Below are 18,611 nucleotides of genomic sequence, written 5' to 3' on the forward strand. Positions count from 1 at the left end.
GATATGCATAATATTTTACCATTTCAAAGAGAAAAAGTGAGCACAGGGAAAATATGAGTCTCTTAAAATGAATATGTATTCATTATGTATTTAATTTATGCTGTTGGACAATCCTTACAAATTGTATATAAAGCCAATGATGGAAAAACAAGGAAATCTAAATTAGATACACTCAGTGTACCAAGATCCCATGTGTAAACTATTACAAATAGTTACTGTAGTCATTATAGCAGTGTGTATCTAAAATATATTAGATACTATAGACTCTTATAGGGAAATATAGTTCCTGCCCAAAAGATCTCACAATCTGAAAATGCAAATAAATAAGTGGAAAATAAATGAAAAGGATGCAAAATACAAGCAAACCACTAGCGATGTCTGAAAACATTTCCATGGAAGTCTTCTATTAGCAAAAGTTGTTACTTCAAAATCTAAACGTTTTAAGAAAACTTGTCAATTCAGGTAAAAAATTAAAAACAATTCAAAATCAGAATGGAACATTTTGTTTCTACTATCTTGTTTTGCACTTACACTGACTTTTTGCTGATTTTTAAATTGTATGTTATAATATGCTTATTTCAATGTTTCTGAATAGAAATATTTCAGATTTTGTTCCAAGAAATATTTTGACTGTACAGTTTCTGAAGAATAGTTTTTGAAATGTTGGATTTTCTTATAGGATGGAAATTCCATTTTCTGACCTGCTATAAATGATGACCAGACCCATCTTAAAAAACACTGTAGCTATACTCTGAACTACATGACTTAAATCAAACAGTCACATTAAAGCGAAGTACCACGTATAAATGCTTTGTTGAATGATACGTGGTTTTTTGTTTATAATATTATTATTAGTTCATTTCACTTTTCCTCCTGCACTGTCAGTTTTGCTTGCTAAATGGGGTCATTTGCACAGCAATAAGGGAAGTAAAACCCATTTTAAAATTAGGAAAATGTTACGAGAAAAACAAAATCTGGCAGCAGAAAGGTCCTTGGAAAGGTGTAGCACCTGAAACCATTTTTAATTCACTTTAAAACGGATCATATTACAAGTAGAAAATATTTCCTTAACCTTTATTTTGTACATTAGAAGAAAGCTAGGTGTGGAAAATGCAAAAAGCATTTTTATTCTTCTACTAAACTGATTCAGAGATTTTGAAAAATACTGTTTTAAAACAACACTAATGTAATAACTCTCAGTTCCTTTTAATCTCCTTCTGTTTAAAAGTTTTGCGACTGGTTACTACAGAATTGCCTTTTTAACAAGCTTCAACAAATGCTGCTTTAGATATCAAGTGAATAATTCATATTTATGGGGTGTTAAAATTCAACACTCTTATTAAAATGACTCTCTCATAATAATGTCGACAGTTTGTACCCTAAAGCAAACTTTAAAATAGAAGATTGCTCTATAGTAGCGGTTTAATGAAAATTATGGAAAGATTTTTTTGCATAAACTTTTATTATTTTGTATTTGTGGTTTAAGAGTTAATCCTATTATATAACTGCCCATACCAATTGGATTTTCAAGTTCCTAAAATATTGGAATATTTGTTTGAACAATGGCCAAAGCATGGCTTATTAGCGATATTAAAACTGCTGAACTTCAACGGTTGAAAATTTTAAATTTAAATAAAACATCTGTAAATTTGTGTACACCTCCCCCCCCAACACATGGAATAGAATTTATTAGCATAAAAACTGTCAACACATTATTACTGTAATTTTACAGGATCACTTTCTTGTCATGAAACAATTTGGGAAACTTTTTCTTTTGGTAAGAAAAAAGCTGAAGACAGTTATCAAAACACTAAAGAGAAACATTTGCATAAAATAAATATCTCAGTCTTGCCAATTTTTGCAATTTTATCATCAACTTTGTAATATTTTGTGTTTTTCCTTAAGCCTCCACTTTGGGAATCATGTCATCACATAAGAACTTCATATCCGTAAGGGGTGGAAAATTTCTTTTAATGAAATTTGAAGTGAATCTTGAAAATTTGAACTCTAAAAGCTCAAAACTTGGACCTAACTAAATAAAACCTACAATTTATTTTTAAATCTGACTTTGTAAACAATCTCATGATGTTTTTGGGTACAATTTATGATTTTTGAATACTTGTGGCTAGCAATATTGCATCATTTTCAACGCCATAATAATTTTAACCATCAGAACAAAAAAGTTTGATTTTGTTGAAAAGAACCCAACAAATAGATTTTCACTACTGAACCTATATATGGCATGCCACTGAAGTAAATCAGGGCTTGACCATTCTTTAGTGCAATAATCAGATTTCTTCCCTCCTCACTCTTGCAAAAAAAAAGTATTTATTTACAGAGACAATGATTTTTTTTCTGATCTGTAACTTTGAATATTTAAAAATATAGAGGTGAACACAACCCCAAAGTCTTGAACAGATATAAAAATATACTGTAGAAACTAGTTTACTATCAGGAGAGAAACTATTAATTCTGGAGCATTCTGTAGACATAATGAAAAGTGAGAAAGAGTAGCTAAGCATAACAGAATAATAAGGCTTACATAGAAAGCTTTTATAATTAAAAAATCATTTACAAAGCAAAAGAGAAAAACAGAAACCAAGACCAGTCCGTAATTTCAACTGGACAAGAATTCCATCCACTCTGAGGACGTTTAATGGAAAAAAGCCCTTGTGAGTTCTTCCTTTATTTTTCCGCCCTATCTATAAAATTATTGGGCTAAATTTTCAATTGGTGTAAACTAGCATAGCTTCATGATGCCTGCTGCCCCGGAGGGAACGAACAGAACAGGAATCAAGTGACCCATCCCTTGTCCATTCCCAGATTCTGACAAACTTGTGGTCCTATGTCTAGTCAGGCAACCTTGCAATCTACATGAAAGATAAAGTCTCCTATTTCACTTTAAAAATTTAGAAAAGGATTTTTAGTGGTAAAGAGGAGGGGGAGCAAATGTTCAGAGAGAGCACAATGTGAACATGCGATGCTTGCAGTTATTGAGTATCCTACTACACCATATTTGTTCGTTCTTCCACTCATTCAATAGCACAGGAGATTTTCAGCACACTGAAGGGCTGGAAGGGGAACAGGCTAACTAATAAAAATCAGAGGATCCAAAAGGCAACACTTCAAAATGGTAGATAAGCTTGACTTTTCTAGTAGTATATTACACAAGGGCATCACCTAAAATGGGTCTGCACTCTATTTTTCTGTGCACTCATATCCACAGAGACTGTTATCTTATCACAGAAGGTAATTAGGTTGGTCAGTCATGACTTGCCCTTGGTAAATCCATGCTGACCATTCCTGATCTCCTCCAAGTGTTTCAAAATTGATTCCTTGAATGAGTGCTCCATGATTTCTCCAGGGACTGATGTGAGGCTAACCGGTTTGTAGATCCTCCTCCTCCTCTCTTTTTAAGATGGGCACTACGTTTGCCGTTTCCTAATTGTCTAGGACCTTATCTTTTGCCTTTGCTGTCCAACAGGAGCAACATGTTAAACTACTTCTCATAAAAGATTAATTTTTCATGATATTTTTAGATCAACTCAAAACTGGAGAAGTATATTGTTTCTATGTGCAATAAATGAGACCAACAAAATCACCCAAATGCCAAACCTTTACCCCTCTAATATGGGGGACCAGGATGTCTCATTAGGAGTAGGCTCCAAGTCCACTTCTGGACCAGTACTGGGTGCATTTGGCATTTATGTGGAACTGGTTTGAATCCCAACAGTGGCCAAAAATATCTGTGACCAAAGAGTTGTGGTGCTCCCGCTCATGGCTAGTCACAAAGTTCCTGCTGAGAGAATCTGCGGTCACACTCTGATTCCATTATTTTAGGGGAGAATGGAAGGAAAGACATTCTGAAGCAAATTTGATACAGGCTTGTTCACCACAGGGAAAAGGACCTACAATTTTTTCATGCCATATAATATGCTTACTAGTTCATCTCTGGCAATTCTGTTGTAATCACATTTGGTTGGAAATATAAAAGGTCAGAGCTCACTGATCCTTTCAATGTTTAATATAGTTCATTTTAACAATAAAGTTCCATCTACTTCCACAGAGATCAGAACTGTGTTGTATTCTATATAAATGTATCAAAGGTCTTTATATAGGAAACTTTCATTTAGGGATATTAAAATGCATTTATTTTTGTAAACATGGAACTTCTGAAATTTTCAGCGGTTACACATCTACACACAGGTGGCGAAGCAGGCAGGAGCCAGTATTCACCAGTGCTTGCGAGATTGGCTCTCACCTGCCTCCACCCACTGCACTACTATGCGGGAGGCAGCGGAAGGCGAGAGGGGGGTGTAGCTAGGGGAGGTGTTGCTCTGTGGAAGCCAGCTCCCCATGTGCATTGACTACGGCCTACCCCCATGTTGCTACAGAGGTAGCAGCAGGGAGTGGGGCCTTGCATATAATCATGAGGGTTAAATGATGAGCCCAAGCTCATCGGTTAACTGTGTGGACAGGTAAACATTCATATCCCTAGTTTCATTTTCTGAACAGAAACAAACAAACTTATCTAAACTGCTCATTAAAAATTAATTAAATGTCAGTACATTATGGTATACACCATTGTCTTTTACACTTATAAAAATACAACTCAATATAAATGTAAACAACGCAGACACTTATCAACTTTGAATGTCTCACTTTATTATTTTTTTTTGCTAGTCAGAAAATGAATCTCTTTGGGCGAAATTCTGCTGAATAAGAAGGCAGCTTTCTATTCCAGCAGCAGCTAATAATAATCTCAAGAGGTAGACCCAAGTAAAGTGCATTATAGCAGCGTCATCTCAGTGGAACAAAGACTTTAACAACTGTAGCAAAATGCATACCTTTAAAATAAACTGTCAGACTTTTTATAGACAGACTCTTGGGCTGAGCTTCTACCCAGACATCCAGAAGTAGGATGAGGTTTTGTAATACCTAAATTGTAAATTTGTGCTGCAGCTGGTAGCCATCATCCCCTTAATCACATCTAACATTCTAATACTCGCCAATCTGTTTGCTTCTCTGAACCTACCACTGTTGTCTTAGGGCTTGTCTACACTGCCACATTACTGTGTTGTGACTCTCTCTCTCTCTCAGGGGTGTGAAAAAAACACTCCCAAGCACAGCAAGTTACAGACATGTAAAGCACCAGTGTAAACAGATTCTCGGAGCTAGGAGCTGCACTCGCAGAGCTGTTCGCTACTCCTCTTGGGGAGGTGATTTACCTAAGCATTGGGAGACCTCTCTCTCAGCCCTGATGCCATGACCACACTGCTACATTGAAGCACTGCACCTTAAACTTAGAACTATAGACAAAATGTTAGACTAGTCCCCAACAAGCTTCACTGAGTTAGCCTTAAACCAAAGTCTGATCACCAGGATTTTTCCATGAAGGTGATGCAATTTTTATATAATTTAAAATTTGGGGGTTTTGCAAACACCAACTAAATACATACTTGGAAAAAAATCTTGCTTTGTTAAGAATTTAGCACCTTCCACACTTCAGTTAAGGCCTGAAATAGTTCCTATGAGTATATTTTCCTTAGTTATCCAACCACCCTTCAACAAAAAAGGATGATAAGACTCAACATTCCTGATACTTCCAGAAAAAAAATAATCAGAAAAACACCTTAACTGAACAACAACGATGACAGGAAATAATAAAAATCCTACACAGGCTTTCAAGCCTTTACACATCAAATAAACAAGAGGGGGAACAAGTCATCTTCCTCCTCTTTGCAGATCATCTTCAGAATAGGATTAAAACAGACAAATATACAATAGGGAACATTCCTGCATTTATAAGCAGATGAAAGTGGTATAAAAACACATATGAATAAATATAGCAGCCAAAACTCATTACAAATAGGATATGAAATTCAGATTTACTCAAAAGGCTAACAGTAAGAAAGATCTATTACTATTTTTAAAAAGCATAATAAAAAATGGCTGCTAGATCAACTTGGGCTTATTTTTGTCTTTAGCAGGCCCACATAAGAAGAAATTAAACCACAAAGAATTATAGAAGAACCTCAGAGTTACAAATGCTAGAAATATAAATTGACCACACACCTCAGGGGAACTGGAATTATGCCATCAGGCAGCAGAGACCTTCCTCTGTCTCCTCCCCCAAAGCAAACAGTACTATGTTAAACAACTAAAAAAAAATAAAGGGAAGTTTAAACGTAGATCTGACAAGTTAAGAAAACTGTTTCTGTACTTGTTTTATTTAAATTAAGATGGTTAAAAGTTTTCTTCCACATAGTAAAGTTTCAAAACTGTATTAAGACAACAACATTCAGTTATAAACTATTGAAAAAAATGAGTTTTATTCAAAGTTTTGAGTGACCTCCCTTCCCAAAGTGTTTGTTACACTGAGGTTGTACTGTATGTTAATGTTAAGGCTCTGTCTGAAAATCCATCCTTAGACTGGCGGCTCTTACAACATTTAAAAAGCAGAGCCATAGTGAACCCTCTTAACGACTAATCTAGTAGCTGATGGAAATTCCATCGACTACTCAATTAGCTTACTAACCATTATTTAACATCCCTAATCCTGACCCCTCTGGTCAGAGGTTTGAATTCTACTTCCCTGCAGCCAAGCAAACAACAACCTGCACTACCCCTTTACAAGCCCCTGGAATTGTAAATTCCATTTGGTGCTTCCTGGTTCAGCATGGGGAATTCTGCTTGCATCTTCCTAGATGACCACCACTGGCTATTGCAACAAATCTCTTCTTCCTGGACCGCTGTTGGATCTGATCAGTATGGCTGTGCAGTCCCAGCTGAGCTTTATCCATAGAAAATGGGATACGTATGAGCACAGTTCTCAAGGCTTGTGCAAAAAGGGCTATAATTGGGACCCACTGCAGTGCAGACTGAAGATAAAGGAGCTGATGCAGACAAATCATTGTTCCAGTGCTGCACCTAAAACCTGCTGCTTTTATAAGGAATTGGATGCTATCTTTGGTGATGACCCCACCTCAAACGTCAGAGCCTCATGGTACTTCAGAGGACACGGAGGTGGCATAAAGGGGACCTAACTCAAAGGACAATGTTATTTATGAGGAGGTGGAATCAGACAAAGACTCGGAGTCTTGGGCTATGTCTAGACTACATTCCTCTTTTGAAAGTGACAGGACTCTAAAAAAAAACAACCCTTTTTTGAAAGAATCCGTACTCCTGAGAAAATGAGGAGTACGGGTTCTTTCAAAAAAGGGTTTTTCCCCTCCCAAAAGAACCTTGTCTAGACTGCGCTTTCACTTTCAAAAAACCCTTTTTCGAAAAAGCGCTTGGACGCAAATATGCAAATGAAGCATGGGATTTTAAATCCGCGCTTCATTTGCGCTTTCAATTTGCTTCATTTACATTCCTCTTTCAAAAGAGGAATGTAGTTTAGACGTGAGACTTGGTGAGACTGCCCTCTGGGGAAAGCAGCCAGGAGCTCTTCTCCATTCCTGAGGTGCTTCAACAGTGTCAGCAATTGCTCTGGGGAGCATGAGATGAGATGTAGGGTAAGTAGCTGTGACTTGTGTATAGTGCAGAGGTATAGAAAAGGGGGAGGCTGGATTTATTTCTGAGAGATGAACATTTCCCTAGGTAGCTAATTGATACCACAGAACAGGGTGTTGATGCATGCTGAGATTTCACAGGAATCCTCCAGAGTGATCTCTAGGAAAGTTTCTCTAATCTTCTGCCGCTGGTTGTGTTCCTTCCCCCATTGTAATGCTCTGTCCTGTGCCATTCTGCAATCACTTGTGCAAGGACCAAAGCAGCACAAAGAGCTGCATACAGAACTGAGTGGAAGCCATAAGTATGCAGTATATGTACCATGATTTTCCTGCTTACCTTCACTTTTGTTTTGGACAAATTCACAATGCAATTACCACGAGTACATGTACAGGCACTTCTGCCATTTTCTTGCTAAGATTTGAGGCCTAAAATGTCAACATAGCCTCTTAAGAAAAAACAACAACAACATGGACTGCACGATGGAAACTTTAGCAGTGTTGATGGTGAGACATGAGTATGTTACTGTGATATTGGGGGGAAAAAAAGGAAAAGTAACAAAATTTCAATAAAGATCTTCAGAAAGTGGTTCTTTACAAACCTTTTAAAATAATTAAACAGTAACTCAGTGAACCACCATTCAGATTTCCAATATTTCTGTAAACCACACATTCACCATATGCCAGCCACATTTCTGAAGAGCCATTATGTGTATATGGCAATTTACACTCTATATTCTTTGTGGGAAGCATTCTGAATGAAACTGCTAGCTTGCCATCAGACAAGCCTATCATTTGCATATTTTCAAAACACTTATCAGAATACTTGTCATTTATAAACCTTATAGCTAACATGTTTGCACATCCAAAATGTTTTAAACAGTGACTGACTACATAGTGCCTTTCAGAAAGGTACAAGTAGAAACAGTTTTAGATTTCCATATCAGCTCACACCAACATGCGGTGTGCTGAATATAATTAGACATTAAAATGCATTGCCTTTCATCTGTCACTTTTTAACCTACATACTTTGTTTCTCCTCTGACAGGGATTTATTATTCAGCACAATGGTGAGATTGCATTACAAGAACTACATATTGTTTTTTAGTTTAATGCAGATTGACACAGTGTCTGCTGACCAACTATAACCACATGGACCTCAGAACTTATAGCCTCTGGGACAGATTTCTCTTATCTAACTAGGCAACACCCCAATTTCAGGCAATCTTCTGTGGCTTCACTTTCTTTGTACTGTGAGAAATATTTTATATAGTGGTTTTATGTATGGGATTTCATGCAACTCAAACTGAAGAAAATAGAAAGCAATTTTTTTAGGGCTCTAAAAGGCTGCAATCACAAAAAAAACCCCGAAAAATAAGATACAAATCTTAAATGCATGCATCATGTACCTTATCCTGTTCTCAGTTGGTCCCTTAAGACAAGCACTTAACTAACAACTGACATGAAAAAGAGGTGGCTTAAGATCAAGAGGGTTCGGAACGCACCCAATTCAGGGGCTTCTTCCTGAAAACTCTCACATGAATGAGAGAAAACCAGGTAGTACAAAATGCTGCTGAATCTTTGTACTTAGCTTTGTGTTCAACTCCTTGTGAAGTCTGAGCCTCAGCTTACTCACCAGAGGCAGACAAACTCTGGGTATGGTTCAATGGAAAGCAGATCTTTGGATCCAAATTCTTTATGGTCTCAACATTTAACTGCAGTATCCACCACAAGATCTGGACCTTGATTTTCAAGGTTCCTGTTTTAATTCATATGTGTATTTAATAATGCCACATTTATTTATGGTGGTGACAGTGCTGCTGGGGGGAGCATCTTGAAGTAATAACAAAAAACAAATACATTTTCCATCATTAATACCCCTTCTATAAAAATTGTTCCAGCACCTTTGGTAGGCGATTATGAGTGTCTTCGTAGAGAGAAATCAACTTACAAATGTTGAATTATACTCTCAGTAAAGGAGCTGAAAGGGTGACACTTATAGAGAAATCTTCTCTGAAGACAACTCATTTTTCATGACAGTTATACAGCTATTCATTTTATTTCATTTGAAATATAAATTCACTTCTTAAAATAAAAATAATAAATATGTCCACAGGTGGCGGGAATATGAATCTCTAATAACGTTAATCCACTAAGACTGTGTAATGATTAATATCTAGTAAGTGACAGCTAGCACACTACTGAGACGTCAAGGGCACATCACTACTTTACAATGTTTTCTTCTGTTTTAGATGGAAAAATATTAGTATTTCCCTTTACGACAGTAGATTAATACAGGACTTTATGCAGATTAAAAAGGGATAACCTACAAAATAATTTTCCATTTTTTAATACACTCCACTTAGAAGCTTGAAAATGTATCAATCCCCTGCACAGCAGAACCGCCCCCTCCCCAAACACCACCACCACCACACCAAAGAGCCAACACAGGAAAAATGTTTTCCAAATATTTTTTTCCTTTTAGAACTGTGACATTTTGTAAGTTAAAAAGATATGTGAAAGGAAAAGAAAAATTAATTTGGAACGAACAAGGAAGTTCAGGGTTCTAAAGAGGTATCACAAACAATGGAATTGGAATCAATTAAAAAAATAAATACTTCAGAAAACACTCTAAGGTTTATTATAACACTCTCTGAAATAAAACTACTGCATTTAAGCCCCATTATTACTCATGTTATAACACGATTTCTTAATTTTTAAGACTGCCTGATACTTAAAAAGGTGATAACTGATGTTCTGTGAACTGATGCAGTTGCCTTAAACTACATCAACTACAGAATATCTAACATAAGGCATAAAAAAATGTTGGTAATGTGAAATTCTTCACTTTGAAAGACAGTGAATTGACATTAATAGGTAAAATCTCCATAGTGGTAAATTAATTGGGGTGTGCAACTACATGTAGAAGTAAATGTAAAATGGAATCACTTTATGAATTTTATGAAGATTTAAACGTTATAAAAACACGAATGGCTAACAATTTAAGATCTTTGGTACAAGGTTCAAATTATGTTCACAGGACTCAGATGGGCCCCAACAGGGAGCAGAAAAAACATCCAAATGTCTCATAAGACTGATACAAAAATAATTCTTGTGGTTAGAATTACTTTGTTTTAAACAGTGTTTTACTATAATTAGGTTGTAAAATTGTATTTATTTCTCTCTAAAGCTGCTGACTTCACTTCCAAATAAGTGATTTGTTTTCTGTGGGAGTGAGTGATCAGGAGGGCAATGCATGGCATAAAACCTTTAAATGTCTGAAAATGCATTAGGTTTTCTAATAAGCAAACATAATTTTTCTAGCCTTTGCTGATTATTTTTGTAAACTTGTTACCTACATAAAATTTTCCCTAAGTCTGAAAATTAAAACATTTTCATTTGAGAGAGGATCACATATGAAAAGGAAAGGATTTAAAGAGGCATCCGAGAAATCTAATTTAGGGCACATCTAGACTACATTCCTCTTTCGAAAGAGGAATGTAAATGAGGCAAATCGAAAGTGCAAATGAAGCGTGGTCGAGTACTTTTTCGAAAAGCCCTACTTGTATACATATTATGATTTTGTGCCACTATCTTCTAGAAATTACTTGCTAAAGCTTTACCAAAACACTATTATCTTAACTATTCAGTTATTCATTTTCACCAACATTCTTATCTCACCCTATGAAATCCTTATAATAGCGCATGGGATAAACCTTCCAAAAATTGCAAGCAAATAATTTTGCACACATAATGAATGTAATACCATACTTTTCCAGAAATGCTTTGTTTTTAGAAGACTGAGAAGTGGAAAATAGTATTCTGAAAATTTAGAATCCTCAGGGATAAATTGGAATTGATGCAAAACTGTAGCTTAAACATCTAGTTATTACAATAATTTTCAAAGATTTGGAGGTGGGATAAGTTTAGATCCCAAACATTCTGTAAAACTGACCATTTCAGAAATAAATTTTTAAAATGTTAAAATGATCCGTAGCATTGCAGATGGAACAAACGGTGTTTGTAAACCTCTAGAAAGAGAAACACAGTGAACAGAAATGATAAAGACCACCTCACTATGACAGAGGACAGAAAAATCAGATGTTTTCGGAGTCAGCCTACTATGTACAAATTATAGACATAACCAAGAAAATGTTGTCAGAAAAATCGGATGTCAGAAGGATTAATGGACAGGAAATTCAGTTGACCTTACTGTAACGAAAATAAACATTTTTCAAGATAGTGACTTTGGGATAATTCTCTCAGATTCAAACAGACTTCAAATGAAGATTTGTGAATGAAATATTAATATTAATTATATCCTATTAACTGGAGTCATTACACAACACACAACCTGTGATTCTATAATCACCACCACTATTGCCCCTTAGTTAGTCAGGGATGTTCAAACAGCAGTACAAGTTTTTTCCATTTCCCTGGTATCTGAGAGTAGTACATTGATAACAACTTAAATATTATTCTCTTTAGGCTACATTCCTCTACACTTGAGATAAAGCTGCTTTCTGTTATCCTCACTGCACTATAATGATATGCTTTGTGAAAGCTTATGGAACCACTGATACAGGTTGTCAAATGTCTGCTGAATACTTCCCCCACAAGACCCTCCTGGCTATCAATGGTGCTTCATATATTAAGAGCTGTTGTATTCTTGGAAGCAGACCATATCCACAGTATAAACACTAAATTTCCTTAGGAGTCCAGAACCTAATCTGATACTATTAAAGATTGAGATTATCTACATGTCAGAGGCTCTTATTTTCTGACACAGTATGATGAAAGTGTTCATTTCAGTAGGGATAAAACTATGCATGAAACAGTTTGAGTCCAATTATAGCTATATTGGTCCCATTTCTTTTTTCTTAATTTATCAAAATCCCAAGACTCCAGACATTCCTACATTTTTCAAAGACGTCCAAGTATTTATGTATGTTAGCATTATTTTCAGCTATTACAGTAAAGAATGTTTTTCTCCTTCCACTTCCAAAGTTTCTTTTTATACATAGGAGAAATTCTTTCAGGCTGCCCAGTATCTTAATCTCCACCCTCTTCGGACATAATTCATCACTTGATTTTTGCCTGATATTTAGAGTCATGTCAAGGAAACTAGATCTATTCTGGATTTATGTGTAGCTGAAAACTTTCTTCAGCAGTATATCACAAGCTGGTGAATGTGCAGAGTCTTTTTTTGATCAACAAGTCTTTTAAAATTGGGTTCAGAATAGCTAAAGCATGCAAGTCAAATAAAATTTACAAAAGCAGAGATTTTTACAATGTTAACTATATTTCCTGATTGAAGACATTTCCAATGGCTATTCTTCACACAAAAGTAACCATCTCTGGAAAAGTAAAGTGCTTATCATTCCGTAGCGTTTAATAATTTATAGTGACAAACAAAAATGAGGTAACAGCAAGGTAAGATGCTGAAAGCCTCATGTAGTGAGGAACAGAGGAAGTTTAAACACACACAGTGGTCTGCTTTTTTACTACCAGAGAATGCTAAGTAGCTTGAAAACCTTCAAAGAGTGCAGGGTTCTGTCATTTTTTTTCTGAAAACAAAACCCAGCCATCAAAAGGTAAGTCCTCAACAGTCTATTACTCCTTAGGCATAATGCCTGAATTCTGCAACCATAAGGCCCTTTCTCATGGTTTCAAATGATGCCATAATTCTGGCCATGATAGCTGCCACATCCAGAGGTGATTGGAGTGAGATCTAGACCACTGTATGGCCTTCTACAATGAATGCTTTTCTCTCTTCACTGGAGGCTTCTGGCAACTTGTTTGAAAACTCAGTCATGAAGGCCCAAGCAAAGTCATATTTAGAGAGTATTACCTGCTGGTTTATAGTATGTATCTGCAGGGAAGAATAGGTAGCAACCTCCATCCCCATCAAGTCCATTCTCTTGGATGCTTTACCCTTAGGGATGGATTTATATTAAGGATGTTAAATATTGACTATTTGATTAGTCAATAGGGTGCCTCTGTCTTTAAAGTGTAGCAACAGCTGTAGGGCTGTTGCTACACTTCAATGTGCTGCGTGGAGCCAGGGATTAACTGGGGAGTCCCGGGCTCCCTGCGGTGCTGCTGCTTTGAAACACCACATGCAGCCTGACACTAGGCTCCCCGCGGCGTTTCAAAGTGGCAGCACCACACACAGAGCTCAGGGTCAGCAAGTGAGTCCCATGTGGAGCCCGGAATCAGCTGGGAACTGCCACTTTGAAACACTGCGTGCAGCCTGGGGACCTGTGGGAAGCAATGAAACTGCAGTATTCTGGAGGGCTCTTTCAGGCTTTAAGAGAGTCTCATTTATCAGGAGGGCTAATCTCCACAGATCCGATGCTTGGAAAATATCCAGCAGCTTATGCATATTCCCCTCAAGGAATTCTGCCTGAATGCCCAAGGTAGCAGCCATATACCTCAGAAGGTCCAGATGTGCCATAAGCCTTCAAGTATCAAGGGAGAGGAAGATTTCAGCATGGTATAGTGATGCAAAGAGGCAGTTTGCAGGACTGATGATCTTTCTTTGGATCAAGAAAAATGAGACTTTAGTGACTGAGCAGAGTCCCAACGATTCTGAAGACACATACAGGTAAGAAACTGGTGGCCAATAAACACATGGCGAAGAGCCCCTGCCCCAACTGCGAGATAGATATCTATAACTGATGATTATTTGCGGATGACTTTTGGTACCAAATGGGCAACGACAAGGGGGAAGATGCTCCCAATCTGGACCCTGAGGAGTCCCACAGGTTCTCTGGTGACAGTGGGGAAACCAGCTCCAAAGGGGGCAAACAGTCTAAAATGGCCATCCCGGAACAAAGATACTCTAAATTCTGGTGCAGTACTAAAACAAGCCAAAGTCAACTTGTGATTTAATCAACTCACTATGGCTATGTCTAGACTGCAAGCCCTCTTTCGAAAAAAAGCATCTAGACTACAACCAGCACTTTTGAAAAAGCAAGCCACTTTTTCCAAAGAGAGCACCCAGGCAGTCTGAAAGCTCTCTTTCTTTCTCTGACTTTTGAAAAAAGGCATTCTTCCTGGACAGTATTCCTGTGGAGTCCACTGAGGTCACTGTCCTACGTTGTGGGACTGTTGACCAGCCACTTATAGAGGAGGCGGTGGTGTAGGGTGAGCACTGGCAGCTGGTTACTTCTGGCAGCAGGTAGTGTTCCACCCCTGCTCCTAACCCTCCCACTGTGTTGTTACATAACCGTTACACTTTACTTTCTGCAGGAGACAAGGAGTCACCCCCCACAGTGGAGGAGACCAGGCCTTGCACCACCAAGGTTGAGCAGTCTCCTGCCACCACTTCGAGGAAGAAACGTAGGGTAGTGGTGGTTGAAGACTCTCTTCTGAGGGGAACGGAGGCACCTATCTGTCGTCCTGACAGTTCATCTCGAGAGGTGTGCTGTCTGCCAGGGGCCCATATCCGAGATGTTTCGGAGGCATTGTCGAGGATTATCCGGCCCTCTGACTACCCCATGCTACTCATCCACGTGGGCACAAATGATACTGCCAGGTGTGACACTGAGCGGATCAAGTGTGACTACAGGGCTTTGGGAGTACGGGTGAAGGAGTTTGGAGCGCAGGTGGCATTCTCTTCGATCCTTCCTGTCAAAGGTACGGGCCCGGGCAGAGAGAGGTGCATCCTGGAGGTGAATGCCTGGCTGCGAAGATGGTGTCGCCAGGAGGGATTCGGCTTCCTTGATCACGGGGTGCTCTTCCAGGAAGGACTGCTTGGTGGAGATGGAGTTCACCTTTCCAGGAGCGGGAAGGCCTTGTTTGGACACAGACTGGCTAACCTTGTGAAGAGGGCTTTAAACTAGGTTCGACGGGGACAGGTGAGCAAAGCCCACAGGTAAGTGCCGAATGTGCGGGACTGGGAGATGGGTTGGAAATGGGGGGGATTACGGCCTATAATGGCAAGGAGAAAGGAGGGTCAGGGCACAACAGGGAGGCAAGATCAAATCAGTATCTTAGATGCCTATATACAAATGCAAGAAGTATGGGTAATAAGCAGGAAGAACTGGAATTGCTAACCAATAAATACAACTATGATATCATTGGTATTACAGAAACCTAGTGGGATTGGACGCATGATTGGAATGTTGGCATGGAAGGGTACGGCTTGCTCAGGAAGGACAGACATGGAAAAAAGGGAGGAGGGGTTGCCTTGTATATTAAAAATGTACACACTTGGACTGAAGTGGAGATGAACGTAGGAGATAACCCAGAGACTCTCTACACAGCTAAGTAAAAAGGGGTAAAAAATGAGGGTGATGTCATGCTAGGAGTCTACTACAGGCCACCTAGCCAGGTGGAAGAGGTGGATGAGGCCTTTTTAAACAATTAACAAAACTATCCAAAGCCCAAGATTTGGTGGTGATGGGGGACTTCAACTATCCGGACATATGTTGGGAAACTAACACAGCGGGGCACAGGCTATCCAGTAAGTTTCTGGACTGCATTGGAGGCAACTTTCTGTTTCAGAAGGTTGAAAAAGCTACCAGAGGAGAAGCTGTTCTGGATTCGGTTTTAATAAATAGGGAGGAACTAGTTGAGAACTTGAAAGTGGAAGACAGTATAGGGGACAGTGATCATGAAATAATAGAGTTCATGATCTTAAGGAAAGGTAGAAGGGAGACCAGCACAATTGAGGTAATGGATTTCAGGAAGGCAGATTTTGATAAGCTCAGAGAACTTGTAGGTAAGGTCCCATGGGAAGCAAGACTGAAGGGAAAAACAACTGAGGAGAGTTGGAAGTATTTCAAAGGGACGTTGTTAAGGGCCCAAAAGCAAACAATTCCGCTGTGTAGGAAAGATGGAAAATATGGCAAAAGACCAGCTTGGCTTAACAAGGAGATCTTGCATGATCTCAAAATAAAAAAGGAGTCATAAAAAATGGAAACTAGGACAAATAACAAAGGATGAATATAGGCAAGCAACACGGGAATGCAGGGGCAAGATTAGAAAGGCAAAGGCACAAAATGAGATCAAACTAGCTACAGGCATAAAGGGAAACAAGACGACCTTTTATAAATACATTAAAAGCAAGAGGAAGACCTAGGACAGGGTAGGCCCACTGCTTAGTGAGGAGGGAGAAGCAGTAACAGGAAACTTGGAAATGGCAGAGATGCTCAATGACTTCTTTATTTCGGTCTTCACCGAGAAGTCTGGAGGTGTGCCTAACGTAGTGAATACAAGCAGAGAGAGGGTAAGTTTAGAAGATAGGATACACAAAGAACAAGTTAAAAATCACTTAGGAAAGTTAGATGTCAGCAAGTCACCAGGTCCTGATGAAATGCATCCCAGGATACTCAAGGAGCTAATAGAGGAGGTATCTGAGCCTTTAGCTATGATTTTTGAAAAATCATGGCAGACAGGGGAGATTCCAGAAGACTGGAAAAGGGTAAATATTGTGCCCATCTATAAAAAGGGGAATAAGAACAACCCAGGAAACTACAGACCGGTCTGTTTAACGTCTGTCCCATGGAAGATAATGGAGCAGGTAATTAAGGAAATCATATGAAAACACTTGGAAGGTAATAAAGTGATAGGGAATAGCCAGCATGGGTTTGTGAAGAGCAAGTCATGCCAAACTAATCTGATAGCTTTCTTTGATAGGCTAACGAGCCTTGTGGATAAGGGAGAAGCGGTGGATGTCATATACCTAGACTTTAGAAAGGCATTTGATACGGTCTCGCATGATATTCTTATTGATAAACTAGGCAAATATAACTTAGATAGGGCCACGATAAGGTGGGTGCATAATTGGCTGGATAACCGTAGTCAGAGAGTTGTTGTTAACGGTGCTAAATCCTGCTGGAAAGGGATAACAAGTGGAGTTCCGCAAGGGTCTGTTTTGGGACCCGTACTGTTCAATATCTTCATCAATGATGTAGATATTGGGATAGAGAGTACGCTTATTAAGTTTGCAGATGATACCAAACTGGGTGCGGTTGCAACTTCTTTGGAGGATAGGGACATAATTCAAAATGACCTTAACAAGTTAGAGAAATGGTCAGAGGTAAACAGGATGAGGTTTAATAAAGAGAAATGCAAAGTGGTCCACTTAGGAAGGAACAATCAGTTCCATACATACAAGATGGAAAGCAACTGTCTAGGAAGGAGCATGGCGGAAAGGGATCTAGGGGTCATAGTGGACCACAAGTTGAATATGAGTCAACAGTGTGATGCTGTTGCAAAAAAAGCAAATATGATTCTAGGTTGTATCAACAGGTGTGTTGTAAGCAAAACTCGTGAAGTCATTCTGCCGCTCTACTCTGCACTAGTTAGGCCTCAGCTGGAGTACTGTGTCCAGTTCTGGGCGCCACATTTCAAGAAAGATGTGGAGAAATTGGAAAGGGTACAGAGAAGAGCGACAAGAATGATTAAAGGTTTAGAGAACATGATCTATGAAGCCAGGCTTCATGAACTGGGCTTGTTTAGTTTGGAAAAAAGAAGATTAAGGGGGGACATGATAGCGGTTTTCAAATATCTAAAAGGGTGTCACAAGGAGGAAGGAGAAAATTTATTCCTCTTGGTTTCTGAGGACAGGACAAGGAGTAATGGGCTTAAAGTGCAGCAGGGGAGGTTTAGATTGGACATTAGGAAAAAATTCCTAACTATCAGGGTGGTCAAATATTGGAATAAATTGCCAAGGGAGGCGGTGGAATCTCCCTCTCTGGAGATATTTAAGAACAGGTTAGATAGACATCTGTCAGGGATGGTGTAGACGGAGCTTGGTCCTGCCTTGAGGGTGGGGGGGCTGGACTTGATGACCTCTCGAGGTCCCTTCCAGTCCTATTATCCTATGATTCTATAAAACAAGGTTTTCCACAGTCGAAAAAACTGCCGCGTTCTTTCAGTTTACTTTCGATAGAACGCGGCAGCAGTTAAGACGCAGGGGAAGTTTTTTTTTGAAAAAGGCCACTTTTTTTTAAAAAAACCTGTAGTCTAGATACACCCTATCAGTGTAAATTGAAAACAAGATGTACCATATGAATGGGTGGGCATAGATTCAATGGGGATGCTAAATTCAGTTAGTAAAAAGAGGTACGTTAACTACAGAATCTACAT

At 38.6% G+C, this 18,611-nt stretch overlaps 1 protein-coding gene across 1 annotated transcript in view; it reads right to left on the minus strand.

Annotated features, from left to right (window-relative positions):
• Positions 1-18,611, minus strand: part of MICU2 (mitochondrial calcium uptake 2) — a 197,178-nt gene that overhangs the window by 83,597 nt on the left and 94,970 nt on the right. The window lies entirely within an intron of this gene.

Source organism: Pelodiscus sinensis, chromosome 1 (genome assembly GCF_052426305.1).
Source record: "Pelodiscus sinensis isolate ZL-2025 chromosome 1, ASM5242630v1, whole genome shotgun sequence".
NCBI lineage: Eukaryota > Metazoa > Chordata > Testudines > Trionychidae > Pelodiscus > Pelodiscus sinensis.